The 13,848-nt window shown below is 38.7% G+C and overlaps 1 protein-coding gene across 3 annotated transcripts in view; it reads right to left on the bottom strand.

Moving 5' to 3' along the window:
• nme7 (NME/NM23 family member 7) overlaps positions 1 to 13,848 on the bottom strand; it is a 236,313-nt gene that overhangs the window by 172,063 nt on the left and 50,402 nt on the right. The gene's annotated exons all lie outside the window — the stretch shown is intronic.

Genomic DNA, 13,848 nt, shown 5'->3' with positions numbered 1-13,848 from the left:
TTTTTGTGCATTGGGACGTGCATTACTTCACCACAAGGAGCATGGCGTGATATAAAAACTAAAGAGCAAAACAACAGGAGTAGCTGCAGAGAGGCTTAAGAAGTTGTTTGACTTCAGTGTTTGCTATTACTCAATGATCATATAATTATTACTACTTTAAAGGATGTTTTAGCAAGTTAGTTTTTGAGGGAACTAATAAACAAAAAGTTTTTTAGTTTGCTAATTGTCACAAATCAGTACCCCTGATAATTAAAATCAATTCAATAGAATTATCTTTTAGATTCTGAATAATAAGTAGATAATCAGCATAATTGGCTTTATTGTGCTTAAAAGAAATAATTAGCTGAATATAGACCACCATTCACAACATGTTGCATACAGAAGATAATATACGTAAAATGTATGGAATTGAATCATGTTCTATTAATTTCAAGGAAATGCCACTGGCAGCAAGGCCTACATTTTTGTCACTACATAAGCTTGCAAAGGTGGTGATCATTTGCCATCGTGAACACTTAAGTCCATATACTGAAGTTATTTCCACAATTGATAGGGATTCCATAATTTGACCTAGCTTTGTTAAAGGGATATGGAGTGTGGGTGATGCTGAATGTGTTTCCATGCACCTGCTCTAATTACATCAGTTCCACAATGTGACAGATTAAAAATCTTTGCATTATAACTGTCGTAATGTACAAACGTGAATTTATAAGTCTATTGGTTTGTTGAAAGAAGCTGTCCTGTAGCCTGTTGTTCCTGGCAGCTGAAACAGTTTACGATTGCGGTGACTTGGTGTCTAGCTGGTAACCCGTGTTTGGGCTTGGCAAGCTGTGGTTACTCCTGGAAATAGTACTCCCTGTATACAAAGGGCTGCACATGAAGGAAATGTTTTTTTGAAGGTTCTGTATGGTCTACTTCTCAAATGACTGCTTTGTGTTGGATTGCTTGAATATTGTTGGAGAGGAAGTAGGAAGATGGTTAGTGACAGTGAATCACTCACTGCAGGATCCTCTGCCCTCTGACCTAAAAAGAAATAACCCTTGATTTTGTTCCAGTTAAATGTTCTCTGGGATTAGACAAGCTAAGAATTGAATGAGTTGCTCTTCTATTAACATGGAAAATAGTCTGCTGTGCAGTGAATGCAATTGGCATTAATCTGTTCATTTCAGCTTTCATCTTCAGCTGTTTATCTCTCGAACTTCGCTGGGATAAATGGAGTTGATTATCCTCTTACTGTGCTCTACTTTATTTTTATTTTTCACCCTGAAAATCATGCTAGTAAGATTTACTTACTAGTAGAAAATCATAGTAAATTGTAGTCAGACCATTAGACATGGAGCAGAATTAGACCATTCGCCCCTTTGAACCTGCTCCACCTTTTTATCATGGGTAAGTTATTATCCCTCTCAACCCATTCTCTTGCCCTTTTCCCTGTAACCTTTGACGCTGTTACTAATCAAGAGCCTATCAATCTCCATTTAAAATATACCCAATGACCCAGCCTACAATGATACAGCCATCTGCGGCAACAAATTCCACAGATTCACCACACTTTGGCTAAAGAAATGTTTCCTCATCTCCATTCTAAATAGATGTCTTTCAATATGAGGCTGTGCCCTCTGGTCCTGGACTCCACCACCATAGGAAACATCCTCTCCATGGCCACTCCATCTAGGCCTTTCTCAATCCAATAGGATTCAATGAGATCCCTCATTCTCTAAACTCCAATGAGTACAGGCCCAGAGCATTTAAATGCTGCTTATGACCTTTCTGCAGACTCCCTGCTTCCTCAACACTACCTACCCCTCCATCTATTTTCATACCGTTCACAAACTTGGCCACAATTTCGTCATCCAAATCCTTGACATATAATGTGAAAAGAAGTGGTCCCAACACAGACATCTGCAGAACACCACTAGCCACCAGCAGCCAACCAGAAAAGGCCCCCTTTATTCTTTGCTTCCTGCCAGTCAGCTAATCTTCTATCCATGCTAGTAATACCATAGGCTTTTATTTTGTTTGGCAGCCTCATGTGAGGCACCTTATCAAAAATCTTCAGAAAATCCAAGTGAGCAATATTCACTGACTCTACTTTGTCTATCCAACAGATTTATCAGGCAAGATTTCCCTTAAAGAAACCATGCTGACTTTGGCCTATTATATCATTTGCCTCCATGTACCATAGAACATAGAATAGTACCGCACAGTACAGGCCCTTCGGCCCATAATGTTGTGCCGACCCTCAAACTCTGCCTCCCATATAAGCCCCCACCTTAGATTCCTCCATATACCCGTCTAGTAGTCTCTTAAACTTCACTAGTGTATCTGCCTCCACCACTGACTCAGGCAGTGCATTCCACGCACCAACCACTCTCTGAGTAAAAAACCTTCCTCTAATATCCCCCTTGAACTTCCCACCCCTTATCTTAAAGCCATGTCCTCTTGTATTGAGCAGTGGTGCCCTGGGGAAGAGGTGCTGGCTATCCACTCTATCTATTCCTCTTATTATCTTGTACACCTCTATGTCTCCTCTCAACCTCCTTCTCTCCAAAGAGTAAAGCCCTAGCTCCCTTAATCTCTGATCATAATGCATACTTTCTAAACCAGGCAGCATCCTGGTAAATCTCCTCTGTACCCTTTCCAATGCTTCCACATCCTTCCTATAGTGAGGTGACCAGAACCGGACACAATACTCCAAGTGTGGCCTAACCAGAGTTTTATAGAGCTGCATCATTACATCGCAACTCTTAAACTCTATCCCTCGATTTATGAAAGCTAACACCCCATAAGCTTTCTTAACTGCCCTATCCGCCTGTGAGGCAACTTTCAGGGATCTGTGGACATGTACCCCGAGATCCCTCTGCTCCTCCACACTACCAAGTATCCTGCCATTTACTTTGTACTCTGCCTTGGAGTTTGTCCTTTCAAAGTGTACCACCTCACACTTCTCCAGGTTGAACTCCATCTGCCACTTCTCAGCCCACTTCTGCATCCTATCAATGTCTCTCTGCAATCTTTGACAATCCTCTACACTATCTACAACACCACCAACCTTTCTATCGTCTGCAAACTTGCCAACCCACCATTCTACCCCCACATCCAGGTCGTTAATAAAAACCTCATCCTTAATAATGAACTCTAATATCTTCTCAGCCACTGAAGACAGGCTAACTGGCCTATAATTTCCTGTCTTTTGCTTCTCGCTCCCTTCTTAAAAAGTGGAGTGACATTTGCAATTTTCCAGTTCTCCAAAACCATTCCAGAATCTAGTGATTCTTGAAAGATCACTACTAATACCTCTACAATCTCTTCAGTTACCTCTCAGAACCCTGGGGTATAGTCCATTTGGTTCAAATGAATTATTTCAGACCTTTTGGCTTCTCAAGCTCTTTCTCTGTAGTAATAGCAACTATGCTCATTGCTGCCCCTGACACTCACGAATTTCTGGCACACTGCTGATGTTTTCCACAGGGAAGACTGACGCAAAATACTTATCAAGTTCATCCACCATTTCTTTTTCCCCCATTACTCCCTCTCTAGCATTGTTTCCCAGCAGTCTGATATCCACTCTAGCCTATATTTTACTCTTTATGTCTGGAAAAATAGTCCTGATGAAGGGTCTCGGCCCAAAACATTGACTGTTTATTCATTTCCATAGATGCTGCCTGACCTGCTGAGTTCTTACAGCATTTTGTGTTCCTGTGTGTTGGTTTGGATTTCCAACACATGTAGACTTTCTCGTGTTTAGAGTACTTATTCTTTGGGATGTTGCTCCCACAAACTCCAGCCATTTATTGTATTGAACAAAATAGTGTCAAGTAAAACAGGCTGAGGTAATTTGGCCTTTTGCCAAAGAATGTGTTAACCAATACTAGAGCACAGTATTTGGAACCTACTGAATAGATACTGTTTTTTAAAGTACTCTGATACCTTTAATTTCTTTTAACAGCCCAGGACTGATGTATAAATTTTGAGATTATGAGTGATCTATCTGAATGATTTCTGATTTCTTATTCTAGATTCTTGGCATTAGAAACCAAAACAGAAAGTAAATTTTGTGCATTTTAAGAGTCAGGTGCTGACCAGAAGAAACAGATTAGACAGTGGATCAAGTCACTAATAACTCTGTAATTGAGTAACTGATTGCCCAAAGGATATTTCTTATTTATACATTAAAATTGGGGGATGTTGTGATAGTTTAGTAAGAAACAACATCTTTCCCAAAACTATTTCTATTTACCCTTCATATCTTACAATTGAAAAAAAATAGCAGTCAAGTGTTACACTGTTTTGATGCTGTTGACATTTCAAAAAATTCGATGGAAGCCTACATTAAGAAAGTCATATTTTACAAATCGTTTTCTAGAAAACAATTTTGACCCCTCTTTTGAAAGCTTGAATCTGGCAAAGCATATGTTTTAAGACAACAACTAGGTTATTAAAATTACACAAATAGTTGCTGTTTGCCTGGTCATAGGATGTGTGTGCATGTGATTACTGCATTTTCTGGCAAAGCAAATTAAAGAGAAGTTAGTGTTGTGATTGTCTTAAATTGTTGCTGACGTTTAGTCAATGTTAAACACAACTACCGCAGTGCCCATGTCAGTTGCTTCTTTGTTCTCCATTTGGGATCACACTATCTGCTTGGATTTTCTAGATTTAAGAGACAGAATATTTGTTGACTGATCTCTCTGTGGATCCCATTAAGGATTTCACTAACTTGATTTAGTTATCAGATTCATAATCTATCATAAAGAATCATCACTGGATTAAAAAAAAATTAAGTTGAGAGGATGGTCACTCAGTCACTCACCAAACATAGGCACTTCAGTATGAAAGAGAATGGAACAAGATAGTTTATGAAGCAAGGTGCTTGTAAGAAATGACTTTTGCCAATGTGGCAGCCAACCAGCACAATCCAAACAACATCATATTTTATTTTCTCATCCCATTCAGCCCATTGCATCTATCCTATCACTCCTATTCCTCCACTTGTTTACCTGTGGTGGTTAATCACAGGAGCCTCCTGTTCTTTATCCACACTTGGATCACCAATGGATACTGTAATGTTACAGCCTTTATTTTAATATCTCATTTCAAATAATGATACCGCCAAAATTCATCACTTCCACTATTGTAATATCAGTCTAGATTTTATGTTCGCATCTTGGTAAGCTTTCTTAAACATTTTGCCTCAGAAAGACTATGCTTTTCTGGACAAATAATAAACTTAAGAGCAAGAGGTTCTATTGATCTTTTACAGACATTCCCTTTAATTACTCCACTCTCTCCTTGGCAACCGAAAAGGAACTTTAAAATTCTGATAAAAGTCATCAATTTGAAGCATTAATATTCTGATCTCCACAATTACTGAATGGCCTGCTGTGTATTTCCAGTATTTTCTGTTTTTATTTTGGATATCATTGAAGCTCTGTCCAGAAAATGTAAGGTTGCCAGATAAAATGCTCAGAAATTACAGTGTCTTGATCTGAGGCTTGTGCAAACTTCTATCTATGGAATGAGAACATCCAAACTAGCAACAATGCATATTCAGAACTCAGAAATGAGGTAGTAGCCTTTTGTTTCTTAGAAAGCCACACAAAGTACTAATTTGTACGTTATAACATTGATGTGGAGAAACTGCAATACATGACGAAAATAGTATAATAAACATAATCACTGTAGAAGGTGGCCATTGTGTCCTAGGGAACGCCACATAAGGTTGCTGAATCATTCCACATTATTTAAGAAGTGGAGTCCGAACATTACTAAATGCAAATAGAAATATTGTGTACCAAGTCCTCCATTTTTGGCACTACTTAATAAACATTTGCCAAAACGTCTTCAAGTTCCTGACCCCTCTCCTTTAGGTACCCAAAAATGGACCTAATTTTTATGGAACTTCTGTTTCTGTGGTGTAAAGACTATATAGTTCCTTCTTTTTCCACCATATTTTTCTGCTTTGTTTTCCACTGTGATATCCATTTGATTGAAGAATTTAAAAGGTAAATTGAGCATCACATAATGTTACCGACCAGGATTCCCCAAACTTTGAACATGGAAACATTTCGAATTTGTCACGTGGCTATGTGTTTCACAATGTGACTTTGAGCTTTTCATAGTATCTCAAATTTCCAACATGAAGTTCCGGGAAGGAAATAGAGTGCAAATCAGTCTATGCTAATAGTTCAGCTCATCAAGTTACCCTTGAGATGAGTCTAGCCAGATAGTGCAAATTTCAGACTGTGTGGCATTCAGGTAAGGTTAGAGGTTGAAAGCAAGCCTCCTGCCTTAGCTGTGTGTAAAATACAATAGACATTTTTCTTTTGCTAGTCTTCATCTATTCCTCCTTTCCTTTAGAATGAAATTAATAAGGCATTTTATGAGTCAGCCATGTGTAAATTAATTAATAGAGTTAAAGAGCATCTTGTAGTATTTCTTCCAGGAAAGTACTTAATTCCCAATGTGCACATCCAAATTGGCTAATTATGATGGGAAATTGTTTTGTTTTGATTTATGTGACTGATTTTCTAAGCTAATTCTTTAATCTTACCTGAACACTGCCAGCAAGACTCACTGAGTGGAAATTAGCATGTCTTGAAATTAACTGTGATTTTTTTTTTATAATGCATGTCAGAAAGAAATACGTGGGTATTTTATAAAGTGACTAAGAAATTTAAAGTTTTGCATTTTAAGAATGTAGCAAATTTTTATTTAAACATCTGACCACTTGCTACTCCATGACAAACTGCGTAAAGGAATTGTGTGCATTATTGCTCAATGGTATCAAGAGTAAGTTTGATCCTTGGAAAGTGCACATCCAAACATTTGGTAAATACTTCCTTTTTATTGTTATGAAACTTATTCATAATATCTGTACTCTTACAGATACAGAGATACCAGAACACTATATTACAAATTGTCATTACATGTAAACATTACTAATTTCATCATGTAGAATGTCAAACACAGATGTGGCTATTTCAATTTGTTTCATTTTTCATACTGCTTCCAACTGCTGATTTTTAAAATTATTGTTACCTGGACAACTTTGGTCTATACCCTATCATAGACACTCCCCTCAGTTCTCTACAATTTTTTCCTTCTCAACAACTGAAAACATTCTTGTTTCTTCTGTCATTTCTGAAAAAGAATCCTTCACACATAATGTGAATTTTGTTTTTCTCACCAAGAATGCTTTCTGACTTTCTAAACACTGAGCTAACAGAATTTTCTGTTTTTGTTTTGGATTGTTAGCATCTACATTTTTCAATTATTAATTCATCTCAATTTTTTTAATTGAACATAAATTACACATCTTACGAATACTACTCTTGTATGGCTTTAGTGACTGTCTAAACCTGTTTAACAGAAATTATAATGGATAATGTTTCAAAATAATTAGACATATACTGTTGGAATTTTCTGTTTAAACTTTATCAGTTTAATATAGTCAACCTAACGTAAACCTTAAATATCTGGCAACCTTCATGACAGCATTGTTATTAATATGTAGTTCTAAAGAGGGTAATTAGAAAATTATCACTGGGAAGTTCCATGGAACTTTTCTATTACACTTTTATAACTTTGGCAAAAATGGGAGTTCCATTCCAAGGTGCACAGAGGACTGGAAGCTCCAAGCAGAATGCTTGTGGCTGGAAAGGGGAACTTATAAATTGAAATAGAGGCTTATGGAATGGATTTCACAAGCCAAGTTATTATGAGCACAATAATATAAGCTATTCCTAAATGATAAACAGCATAACAGCAATACAAAGCAATTTTGGTCACTCAACAATACTGCCATTGCCAGAGAAAAGGCAGATCATCTGTCTATTCATTGGTAGGATGTCGTGTGTATGTTTGATTAGAGGGGTGTGGAGGAGATGGAGAGAAACATATGCATTTCGTTGTAGGTACAAATGTTAATTGACACTCAACCTTAGACATTGAACCATGATAGAGTTTGAGAAGTGACTGATAAGTTCGTGGCCCAAGGTAGAAGGATTCAATTTTAGAAAACCCAGCACATTTATTTTTCCTACATTTACACACTTAGTCCAGCAGTCATAGAGCATATGGATCCCTTTTTTGTAGAAGTCGGTGTCTTGGACCTCCAGAAGTGGTCCACAGCAGGGGTGATTGATAAGTTTGTGGCTTAAGGTAGAAGGGGATGAGGTATTAACTTCAAACTTTCTGCATAATCACTCAAAGAGTTGAACTGCATGTGCATGTAATGACAGCTGTATAACTAATTTCCATCTACCTTAGGCCACAAACTTATCAATCAACACTGCTGTGGACCACTTCTGGAGATCCAAGACGCCGACTTCTACAAAGAAGGGATCCATATGCTCCATGACCGCTGGACTAAGTGTGTAAATGTAGGAGGGGTCTATGTTGAAAAATGTATGTGCTAGGTTTTCTAAAATTGACTCCTTCTACCTTAGGCCATGAATTTATCAATCACCCCTTGTATAGAAAAGCTCATTAAAATCTGAAATACCATTGATTTATATTTCATAGCTCTGAGAAACTTTTCTGGAAAGTTCAAACACAAATGCCTGTCTACTTTAACCTATTAAAAATGCAATATGAAAAACAGTAGCATACAGACAATGTAGATAATTTATTACAACATAATCATGCTATATGCAGTGCTCACTAGTATTGGCGCTGATGCAGAAGCATACTGAAAAATCAGACAGTATTGTTGCGATCTGTTAAGCTGTGCTAGTGAAAGCGCAATATGCACATCACTAAAGGATTCTGCTTCATCTGAAACTTATTCTGAGGCATTCTAAATGAAAAGACAAATAGGATGAACAGTGTTTTCTAGAACCTGTACCCATAATTGTCAAAGTGAAATGATTTTGATTCATTAAGAGAGCACAGCAGAGTTTGCATTCTTTTTACTCTTCTAGCCTCTAATAGAAACTTCTTGCATCTCTCCTTGGCAGCCAGCTGCTCAGCACGTTTCTCAGCTTTTTTTCGTTTTAGCCATCTGTAAAGATACACAGACAGACATTGTATCAAATGCTTACTGAACTCAGCAGAATAAAAAAACTATGAGTCCATCCATTACACAAAATGTTCAATATCTTTTAGTATTTAAACATGGACTGTATTTATGGTGTTTTACCGCATCTGTTCAAAACAAGCCATGGGACCTTCATTTTCAGGTTGTTAATTGCATCAATTCTCCAAACACTTGGCAGGTATACGGTGTACAAGCTTACTTTATTGTCACTTGAAGGATGTCATTTAGCTTGAGCAACTGAAATATGTCAAGATAGAAACATAGAAAACCTACAGCACAATACAGTCCCTTCAGTCCACAATGCTGTGCCGAACATGTACTTACTTTAGAAATTACCTAGGGTTACCCATAGCCCTCTATTTTTCTAAGCTCCATGTACCTATCCAGGAGTCTCTTAAAAGACCGTATCATATCTGCCTCCACCACCGTCACTGGCAGCGCATTCCACACATTCACCACTCTCTGCATAAAAAAAACCTACTTCTGACATCTCCTCTGTACCTACTTCCAAGCACCTTAAAACTGTGTCTTGAGTTAGCCATTTCAGCCCTGGGAAAAAGCCTCTGACTACCCACACAATCAATGCCTCTCATTATCTTATACACCTCTATCAGGTCACCTCTCATTCTCCGTCGCTCCAAGGAGAAAAGGCCAAGTTCACTCAACCTATTCTCATAGGGCATGCTCCCCAATCCAGGCAACATCCTTGTAAATCTCCTCTGCACCCTTTTTATGGTTTCCACATCCTTCCTGTAGTGAGGTGACCAGAACTGAGCACAGTACTCCAAGTGGGGTCTGACCAGGGTTCTGTACAGCTGTAATATTACCTCTCAGCTCTTAAGCTCAATCCCAAGGCTGATGGTCAATGCACTGTATGCCTTCTTAACCACAGAGTCAATCTGCGCAGCACCTTTGAGCGTCCTATGGACTCAGACCCCAAGATCCCTCTGATCCAACACACTGCCAAGAGTCGTACCATTAATACTATATTCTGCCATCATATTTGACCTACCAAAATGAACCACCTCACACTTATCTAGGTTGAAGCAACACTCACAACACGCTGGAGGAACTCAGCAGGTCGGGCAGCGTCTGTGGAAAAGATCGGTCGACGTTTTGGGCCGGAACCCTTTGTCAGGACTGTAGAGGGAAGGGGCAGAGGCCCTATAAAGAAGGTGGGGGGAGGGTGGGAAGGAGAAGGCCGGTAGGTTCCAGGTGAAGAACCAGTAAGGGGAAAGATAAAGAGGTGGGGGAAGGGAGGCAGGGAGGTGATAGGCAGGAAAGGTGAAGAAAGAATAGGGGAAAACACAATGGGTAGTAGAAGGAGGCGGAACCAAGAGGGAGGTGGTAGGCAGCTGGGGGAGGGGGCAGAGTGAGTAGGGATAAGGGAAGGGAGGGGGAGGGAATTACCGGAAGTTGGAGAATTCTATGTTCATACCAAGGGGCTGGAGACTGTCTTCTCCAGCCCCTTGGTATGAACATAGAATTCTCTAACTTCTGGTAATTCCCTCCCCCTCCCTATCCCTATGTCACTCTGTCCCCTCCCCCAGCTGCCTACCACCTCCCTCTTGGTTCCGCCTCCTTCTACTATCCATTGTGTTTTCCCTTATTCTTTCTTCACCTTTCCTGCCTATCCCCTCCCTGCCTCCCTTCCCCCACCTCTTTATCTTTCCCCTTACTGGTTCTTCACCTGGAACCTACCAGCCTTCTCCTTCCCACCCTCCCCCCACCTTCTTTATAGGGCCTCTGCCCCTTGCCCCTACAGTCCTGACGAAGGGTTCCGGCCCAAAACGTCGACCGATCTTTTCCACAGACGCTGCCCGACCTGCTGAGTTCCTCCAGCGTGTTGTGAGTGTTGCTTTGACCCCAGCATCTGCAGATTACTTTGTGTTTACTTATCTGGGTTGAACTCCATCTGCCACTTCTCAGCCCAGTTTTGCATCCTATCGATGTCCCGCTGTAACCTCTGATAGCCCTCCACACTATCCACAACAGCCCCAACCTTTGTGTCATCAGCAAATTTATCTTTGGTCTTCAGCATCCAATGAACAAGTAGGCAAAGTTTTCTTTTAAATACTTATTATTAAGACTTACTTCCTTACGTTAAGGCTTAACTTGGGGCTAATAAATTACTGATTCTCTATTCAATTATCAATTTTGTATTAACACAAGATAAATTATGCAGTGAATTATTTTAACTTGATGATTTCTACATAATCAAATGCTTTAAAAGTGACTGAAATAAACAATTAACTGCTACTAAAATTTCATGTCCATAAAGATTACAAGTTAACAATTTGAAAGTAAAACACTCTTTGTTCATATTTCTCAGACTTTGTGATGGAACTAATTATGTTTAAAGAAAATATGTACTTTAAGAATCTCCAAAATCTGTCTGTTGATACTAATGATTAAAATGCAGGTCACAGCATAGAGCTGTAAATGTCAGCCCATCTCAGTTTACTTTTGTAAATATGGTTAGTGTTTAAAATAAAGGATCTAGTGCTTTCCTACGTATATGACAAATAAACTTGTCAGGCTTCCAGCCCGTACAGGTACCGATTTTACCCTGCGTTTCAATGACGAACTCTGCCATCTTCATCAGGGATGATGCCTAGGCATGTCTAGTCCAGAGGTATTTATACCCCGTCATCCATCCCTCATGATTGGTCAAGTCCTCATCCAATCAGGTTCCCGCTGGGCCACCTTGTTTACAACCGAATTCCAGTTCTTACTTAGAGACTGAGACTTCCATCTTTGTTAAAAAAACTTTTTCTCTAGTTTTATTTCAGTGGCTTCCTTCGCCGGGCATCATCCCTGATGAAGATGGCAGAGTTTGTCATTGAAACTTCAGTTAAAATCGATACCTGTACCCAGCTAGAAGCCCAAGAAGAGTTTATGGTTAGTATTATCTTAGTGCAAAACAAAATTAAACAAACTGAAATGATTAAAATTTCCTTACTGTTTAAAGGCTTTTTCAGAATCTTCTCTTGTGTAGATTCTGGAGTTATAATCTTGTTCCCTTTTTCGCATAGCTTCTAGTTGCTGTTCTTTGATTTGTTGTTCCCGTTTTTTCTTTAGCCAGAGATTGAAGGCTTCATTTGGGTCTCGAAATTCCTTTCAAAAATGTTTTCACAAAAAGATACTATAACCCCAGATTAAATCTATGCAACAGTTTTATTATTCAGGTTAATTTTCATGTAAGATGACCCTTTGGCGTAGGTGCCCTTTGGTAACTTTGATCCACTAAGATTATATACCCAATCCCTATTAATTTCTGAAGAAACAAAATTAAACCATATTGATCAAATATTATTTTATTCTTGTTAGTTCAAACATTTCTTTCCCAGCCTACCACTGGGAGTTTAAGTAACAAAGAGATAGGACTCTTTCTTGCTGTAAATACCAGCAGTCCCATGGCAAACTATGAGCATTAACCCCATAAATGCAATTAAGCTTAAGACTTAATGCATGCATGTCCAAAGGGCAAAGCACTGACTTGCTAAAAAGTCCCAACCAGTGAGTTCATCATCACATACTTGATGAAATCTGTGTGAAATCACAAAACTTAAATGTGATGAGACCTGGTGCAGGAACTATGTACCTATTTAACCAAATAAAAATTCTTTTTACCATGACTAAGAATGGCATGAGCAGGTAAATTTGTTAATTTGTTCACTGTAGTGTTTTTATTTATAAATTAAGTTACTTTCACTCTATTAACTCTTTTGAAATGGTTAATTTAATTTTTTATAGGAAGAATTGGTTGAAAAATGGTGGATAGAATTTAATGTAGACAAGTGCAAGGTGTTGCACTTCAGTAGGACCAACCCAGGTAGGTCTTACACAGTGAATGGTAGGGGACTGAGAGGTGTGGTAGAACAAAGGGATCTGGGAATACAGGTCCTTAATTCATTGAAAGTGGTGGCACAGGTAGATAGCATTATAAAGCTTTTGGCACATTGGCCTTCATAATTCAAAGTATTGAGTACAGGAGGTGGGATGTTATGTTGAAGTTGTTCAAGGCATTAGTGTGGCCTACATCTTAAGTATTATGTGCGGTTTTGGTCACCCAGCTACAGGAAAAATATAAGGTTGAAAAAGTACAGAGAAAATTTACAAGAATGTCGCCAGGACTGGAGGACCCGGATTATAAGGAAAGATTGAATAGTTAGGACTTTATTCCTTGGTATGTAGAAAACAGAGGGGTGATTTGGTAGAGGTATACAAAATTATAAGACATACAGATAGGGTAAATGTAAGCAGGCTTTTTCCACTGAAGTTGGGTGGGACTACGACTAAAGATCATGGGTTGAGGGTGCAAGTGAAAAGTGAAAGCTTTAAGGGGAACAGGAGGAGAAACTTCTTCACTCAAAGGTCCTGAGAGTGTGGAATGAGCTGCCAGCACAAGTGGTGCATGCCATCTCGCTTTCAACATTTAAGAGACTATATAGTTTAAATGGTTCAGCATGGACTAGATGGGCCAAAAGGCCTGTTCTGCGTTCCACTTTTCTATGATTCTGACTCAAATGTCATATTTTGTGGAACTCACACCTAAAAGCTCATTAGAAATACTTAAGTGTTGGTTTGTAAAGGATGCACAACGACGTTCAAAACTTTGGAAAAAAAGGAACTCTAATTTCTGTGATGTGGAACCTTACCAAAATTACTTGACTTGTATCCCTATATGCACTGGTTTATGGGAAAATTGGAGGGAAATTTAATCAGATAATATTTCTTCATAAAATTTCATGCAATAAATATAGTGAAGTAACATTTTGTATTGATATAAGTATAACTGAGAGCAA

This window comes from Mobula birostris, chromosome 6 (genome assembly GCF_030028105.1).
Source record: "Mobula birostris isolate sMobBir1 chromosome 6, sMobBir1.hap1, whole genome shotgun sequence".
In the NCBI taxonomy this organism is placed as follows: Eukaryota; Metazoa; Chordata; class Chondrichthyes; order Myliobatiformes; family Myliobatidae; genus Mobula; species Mobula birostris.
This window is presented reverse-complemented; position numbering and strand designations above follow the sequence as displayed.